Genomic DNA, 7165 nt, shown 5'->3' with positions numbered 1-7165 from the left:
TTTTTAAAAATTGAGGAAAATGTGTCCCTGGAAAAACATATTGAGATGGGGGTCCGTGGAAGTGAACTGAATGGCAAATGCATCGTCGTAGACCTGTGCTCAATGGGTTCCACAGTAAGACAAAACAAACAAACCACAACAACAGGTTTTTACCCAGCTATGTTATGAATGTTAATTTAGGACACATATTCATTTAGGAAGCAAAGAAAATGTAACCTTTTGTTGGTAAATTATATTAAATTGTAATACATTGCTACTCATCTCCTCTCCCAGCATCAGTACACAAATACGACAACACAGACATTGGTTTGACCCTTTCCACCAATGGAGATAGATGGTTTCTATATTCAAAGTAATGACTGCATTGATTGGCTGATTTGGATTCTGATTAGAGCTCTGATTGGACTGGGATCTCGAGGCAGCTCCTTATGAAACCAAGGAAGATATCATCTGTAGGCTAGTGGAGCTGGCAAGCAAAATCACACACACACACACACACACACACACACACTCACTCACTCACTCACTCACTCACTCACTCACTCACTCACTCACTCACTCACTCACTCACACGGCCAGAGCCCCTGGCACAAAACATTTTCAGATGGGGGTCCGTGGCCAAATGCTTATCATTTTGGGTGTCCTTGGCATGAAAAAGTTTGAGAACTACTGATTTAGAAGTCGTCGTAGAATCGGCCTCAGGTCTTAATGGGTTAATAAGTTATTTTATGTTTATTCAAACAGAACGTGCATTTGCTTTCCATCAGTATAAAAAGCTCTTGAGGGCCGACAACAACAACTAAATGCAACCAAACAACATTTCTTACAGCGCAGATGATGACAAACATCCGCTTGGAGCTGATGTGATTACCATCAGAAAATAGGGCAAAACAAAGACAGAGACAGCGTGTACGAAACATGCACTCTCTTAGTCTTTCTTTCTGAGACACACACACACACACACGCGCGCGCGCGCGCACGCACATGTGTGTTTGTGCATATTTATACACATTTGTATGTTTGTGTACATTCATGCATGTGTGTGTTTGTGTGTATTCATACTAATATGTGGGTTTATGTAAACTGTCCATAAAAAGTTTGGAAAGTTAACTCCTGTCGATTATATCTCCCGTTTAATAATACCAATTGGTATTGTGTTTTATATCATTATCGGTGATTAGTCACCATTACAACGAGATACAGCTTGTAAGGATCGGGCATTCGTGGAATGAGCAACACAGCTAAACGTGTGGGAATAGCGCCCCAAATGTTTTGGCCAAAATTCCCTGCAAAATTGTTCTGTATATTCACCCTTGTTTTGAGTTCCTTGGTGGATTGGATGATTGCACTCTCCCACAGTAATAAGGAAAGAACAACACATATTGGCCATTTTTACACTCAGTGTCAGGGTCCTTCAGCAAGATGCTGAACCCCTAATTGCTCCCGATGAGCAGGTTGGTGCATTGCATGGTTTCCTCCGCCATCGGTGTATGAATGTGTGTGTGAATGGGTGAATGGCACAATCAAGGTAAAGCGCTTTGGATAAAATTCCTGGGACGGCCACTTTGCGGTCTGTCTTTGACTTCACGGAACTTGAAGAACCTAAGTTTTGAAGTGGTTCCAGGGCTGACACCAAATAATGCTGCCACTTTGTATGCTGAAACACCAGCTTCCAATTGCTCTATTGCACAGGCCTTATCCTGAAGGGACAAACGTGGCATCTTTCCACCAGTGTTGCTGCCTGGAGCATACACAAACTCAACAAAGTTGCAGGACCCATGCTCAGGTGCCAGGCACACACCTGTGACTTGCACACACAGTGAATGCCAACAGAACAGGGGATATTGCAGGGGATTATGGCAAAATATTTTGGGGCGCTACCCACACGTTTAGCTGTGTTGCTCATTCCATGAATGCCCGAACCTTACAAGCTTTACCTCATTATAAAGGTGACTAATCAATGATAAAAATGATATAAAACACAATACCAATTGGTACCATTAACTTTTTGTGGGCAATTTTATATACAACAATATTGATGTGTATATTGTTGTACATGTTTATATTCATACATAAGTGTATGCTTGTGTAAATTAATACCTACTGTACACTACAGTACTGTATGTACTGTTTAAAATAGCAGCCCCTCTGTTTGTGGGAAACAGCTGTACCTCTCCATCCCCACTCTACTTCTGTTTTTATCTCTCCTACACACACACACACACACACACACACACACACACACACACACACACACACACACACACACACACACACACACACACACACACACACACACACACACACACACACACAGTTTCTCTGAGTCTGACTGGGTCAGCTCTCATCTGTCACCGGTTGTAGTCGTTTGTTGTTTATTATGAGCAACCTTTGGTTTTGTAAACATTTTTTTGTCAGGTGGGTCTATTTGTAACTAATAAAGCTCACAGGTTACGCTTCACACTTGCGACACGTTATGAGGTTTTAGATTAGATAGAGCTACGGTATTTTCGGCGTAGGACACCATTGTAGTATAAATTAAGCTTTTTTCTAGATTAGATGAAGTTGTAAGCAGACTAAAAACAGAAACGGGTAGAAGACAGGAGACAGCAATGGATGTTTGAAGACTGGAGACAGGCTCATGCGCATCAGGGTCCATTATAGTATTATACCAAACTCAGCATGCCTTTTTAGCTATATAAATATGTTATTCAGTGGTGCTGCCAGAGATAGCTTATAGTATTAGTAAGAACTCAAGTTTGAAATTAAGTAAAACTGGACTATACTGTAAATACAAACACATATTTGTCATCTAGTGCTCATATAGGCTATAAGTTGTCTGATTAGTCAATATACTATGCAAGATATCCAAGAGAGAAAGAGGGCATAAACATTCAAATGTGTATATACATTATTTCCTAATGATTAGTTCATCATTGACTACTAGTTTTTAATTATGTATAAGTGATCATTATGATGAACTTTTAATAACACTTGTAACATTGTTATTGTTGTATGTCTCGCCTTCTTTTTCTATTTTGTCCTTCTTAACAATGACCTACATCACACATCATTTGGACTCATGTAGGCAGGGTGTGGGACATATGCCGCTGGAGATAACACACATACAAATATGGTGTGGGAAAATTGTGTGACCACTGTACAGAAATAGGTCTATTTGACCATAATGCCAAATAATTTCCCCTTTTAGAAAAACCAAAAAAAAAACATACATCTGCTTTTTAGTTTAGACTATTATAGGATAAATGAAACCCAGTATGACTCCATTGCTTTGCAACCGGCGCTGTCAATGACTCACTCCATCTTAACCCATTAAGACCGGGAACGAATGCATCTGTGTCATTTTAAGATTTCTTTGGCTATTGAAAAATAGCAGATATACAAGCTCATAGCGCTTGTAGATCTGCATTTTTTTGAAAAATCGAGGAAAATGTGTCCTTGGAAAAACATATTGAGATGGGGGTCCGCGGAAGTGAACTGAATGGCAAATGCATCGTCGTAGACCTGTGCTCAATGGGTTCCACAGTAAGACAAAACAAACAAACCACGAAAACAGGTTTTTACCCAGCTATGTTATGAATGTTAATTTAGGACACATATTCATTTAGGAAGCAAAGAAAATGTAACCTTTTGTTGGTAAATTATATTAAATTGTAATACATTGCTACTCATCTCCTCTCCCAGCATCAGTACACAAATACGACAACACAGACATTGGTTTGACCCTTTCCACCAATGGAGATAGATGGTTTCTATATTCAAAGTAATGACTGCATTGATTGGCTGATTTGGATTCTGATTAGATCTCTGATTGGACTGAGATCTCGAGGCAGCTCCTTATGAAACCAAGGAAGATATCATCTGTAGGCTAGTGGAGCTGGCAAACAAAATCACACACACACACACACACACACTCACTCACTCACTCACTCGCGCACACGCGCACAAGCACACGCGCACACGCACACGCACACGGCCAGGGCCCCTGGCACAAAACATTTTCAGATGGGGGTCCGTGGCCAAATGCTTATCATTTTGGGGGTCCTTGGCATGAAAAAGTTTGAGAACTACTGATTTAGAAGGCATCGTAGAATCGGCCTCAGGTCTTAATGGGTTAATAAGTTATTTTATGTTTATTCAAACAGAACGTGCATTTGCTTTCCATCAGTATAAAAAGCTCTTGAGGTCCGACAACAACAACTAAATGCAACCAAACAACATTTCTTACAGCGCAGATGATGACAAACATCCGCTTGGAGCTGATGTGATTACCATAGATCAGAAAATAGGGCAAAACAAAGACAGAGACAGCGTGTACGAAACATGCACTCTCTTAGTCTTTCTTTCTGAGACACACACACACACACACACACACACACACACACACACACACACACACACACACACACACACACACATGTGTGTTTGTGCATCTTTATACACATTTGTATGTTTGTGTACATTCATGCATGTGTGTATTTGTGTGTATTCATACTAATATGTGGGTTTATGTAAACTGCCCATAAAAAGTTTGGAAAGTTAACTTATGTCGATTATTTCTCCCCTTTAATAATACCAATTGGTATTGTGTTTTATATCATTATCTGTGATTAGTCACCATTACAACGAGATACAGCTTGTAAAGGATCGGGCATTCGTGGAATGAGCAACACAGCTAAACGTGTGGGAATAGCGCCCCAAATGTTTTTCTGTATAATTCACCCTTGTTTTGAGTTGCTTGGTGGATTGGATGATTGCACTCTCCCAAAGTAATAAGGAAAGAACAACACATATTGGAAATTTTTACACTCAGTGTCAGGGACCTCAGTAGCGTGTAGAAGATCTATGTACACTGGGGCGGCAGTGGCTCAGGGGTAGAGTGGCCGGGTAGAGTGAACTGGAAACCACAAGGTTCCCAGTTCGATCCCGGGCTGGGGCGCTCCCCCGAGTTAGTGTCGAAGTGTCCTTCAGCAAGATGCTGAACCCCTAATTGCTCCCGATGAGCAGGTTGGTGCCTTGCATGGTTTACTCCGCCATCGGCGTATGAATGTGTGTGTGAATGGGTGGATGGCACAATCAATGTAAAGCGCTTTGGATAAAAGCGCTATATAAATGCACCATTTACCATTTACACTTCCACTCCCAAATTCCTGGGACGGCCACTTTGAGGTCTGTCTTTGACTTCACGGAACTTGAAGAACATAAGTTTTGAAATGGTTCCAAATAATGACACCAAATAATGCTGCCACTTTGTATGCTGAAACACCAGCTTCCAATTGCTCTATTGCACGGGCCTTATCCTGAAGGGACAAACGTGGCATCTTTCCACCAGTGTTGCTGCCTGGAGCATACACAAACTCAACAAAGTTGCAGGACCCATGCTCAGGTGCCAGGCACACACCTGTGACTTGCACACACAGTGAATGTCAACAGAACAGGGGATATTGCAGGGGATTTTGGCAAAATATTTTGGGGGCAAATTAATATACAACAATATTGATGTGTATATTGTTGTACATGTTTATATTCATACATAAGTGTATGCTTGTGTAAATTAATACCTACTGTACAGTACTGTATGTACTGTTTAGAATAGCAACCCCTCTGTTTGTGGGAAACAGCTCAGTGTACCTCTCCATCCCCATTCTACTTCTGTTTTTATCTCTCCTACACACACACACACACACACACACACACACACACACACACACACACACACACACACACACACACACACACACACACACACACACACACACACACACACACACACACACACACACACACACACACAGTTTCTCTGAGTCTGACTGAGTCAGCTCTCATCTGTCACCGGTTGTAGTCGTTTGTTGTTTATTATGAGCAACCTTTTGTTTTGTTATTTTTTTTTGTCAGGTGGGTCTATTTGTAACTAATAAAGCTCACAAGTTACGCTTCACACTTCACACTACGCGTTATGAGGTTTTAGATTAGATGGAGCTACGGTATTTTCGGCATAGGACACCATTGTAGTATAAATTAAGCTTTTTTCTAGATTAGATGAAGTTGTAAGCAGACTAAAACAGATAAAGAAACAGGTAGAAGAGACAGGAGACAGAAATGGATGTTTGAAGACTGGAGACAGGCTCATGCGCATCAGGGTCCATTATAGTATTATACCAAACTCAGCCTGCCTTTTTAGCTATATAAATATGTTATTCAGTTCTGCTGCCGGAGATAGCTTATAGTGTTAGTAAGAACTCAAGTTTAGTATAGTACTCAAGTTTAGTATAGTATTTACAGTATAGTCCAGTTAAAACTGGACTATACTGTAAATACAAACACATATTTGTCATCTAGTGCTCATGTAGGCTATACGTTGTCTGATTAGTCAATATACTATGCAAGATATCCAAGAGAGAAAGAGGGCATAAACATTCAAATGTATATACATTATTTCCTAATGATTAGTTCATCATGGACTAATAGTTTTTAATTATGTATAAGTGATCATTATGATGAAGTTTTAATAACACTTGTAACATTGTTATTGTTGTATGTCTCGCCTTCTTTTTCTATTTTGTTCTTCTTAACAATGAACTACATCACACATCATTTGGACTCATGTAGGCAGGGTGTGGGACATATGCCGCTGGAGATAACACATATACAGAAATATGGTGTGGGAAAATTATGTGACCACTGTACAGAAATAGGTCTATTTGACCAGAATGCCAAATAATTTCCCCTTTAGAAAAACAAAAAAAACATAAATGTGCTTTTTAGTTTAGACTATTATAGGCCTGAAGAAAGGCAGTGTTGCAGGAGGCCACGGTTTTCTTTGCTCCAACGACACATTCAATTATTGGATAGGTTAATTTAAAGTCATGCCATATAATTAAAGATACAACTATGGGATAAAAAAAAAAACTGGGTAAACTCTGAATCCAAGCCAAGCCAATATGGGTGTGGTAAAACCTGACTACATAATAATAATAATAATAATAATAATAATAATAATAATAATAATATCAATACATTTAATTTAACACACTTAACATTTTTGCAAACCCCAAAGTGCTACAGGGTTTAAAAAAAATGGCATAAAACGGCAAAGGCAGACAAACAACTACATGGGACCCTGCTAGGCTAAAGGGTCAAATTA

This window comes from Gymnoscopelus braueri (genome assembly GCF_963280865.1).
Source record: "Gymnoscopelus braueri genome assembly, chromosome: 20".
Lineage (NCBI taxonomy): Eukaryota > Metazoa > Chordata > Actinopteri > Myctophiformes > Myctophidae > Gymnoscopelus > Gymnoscopelus braueri.
Note: the sequence above shows the minus strand (reverse complement) of the source record.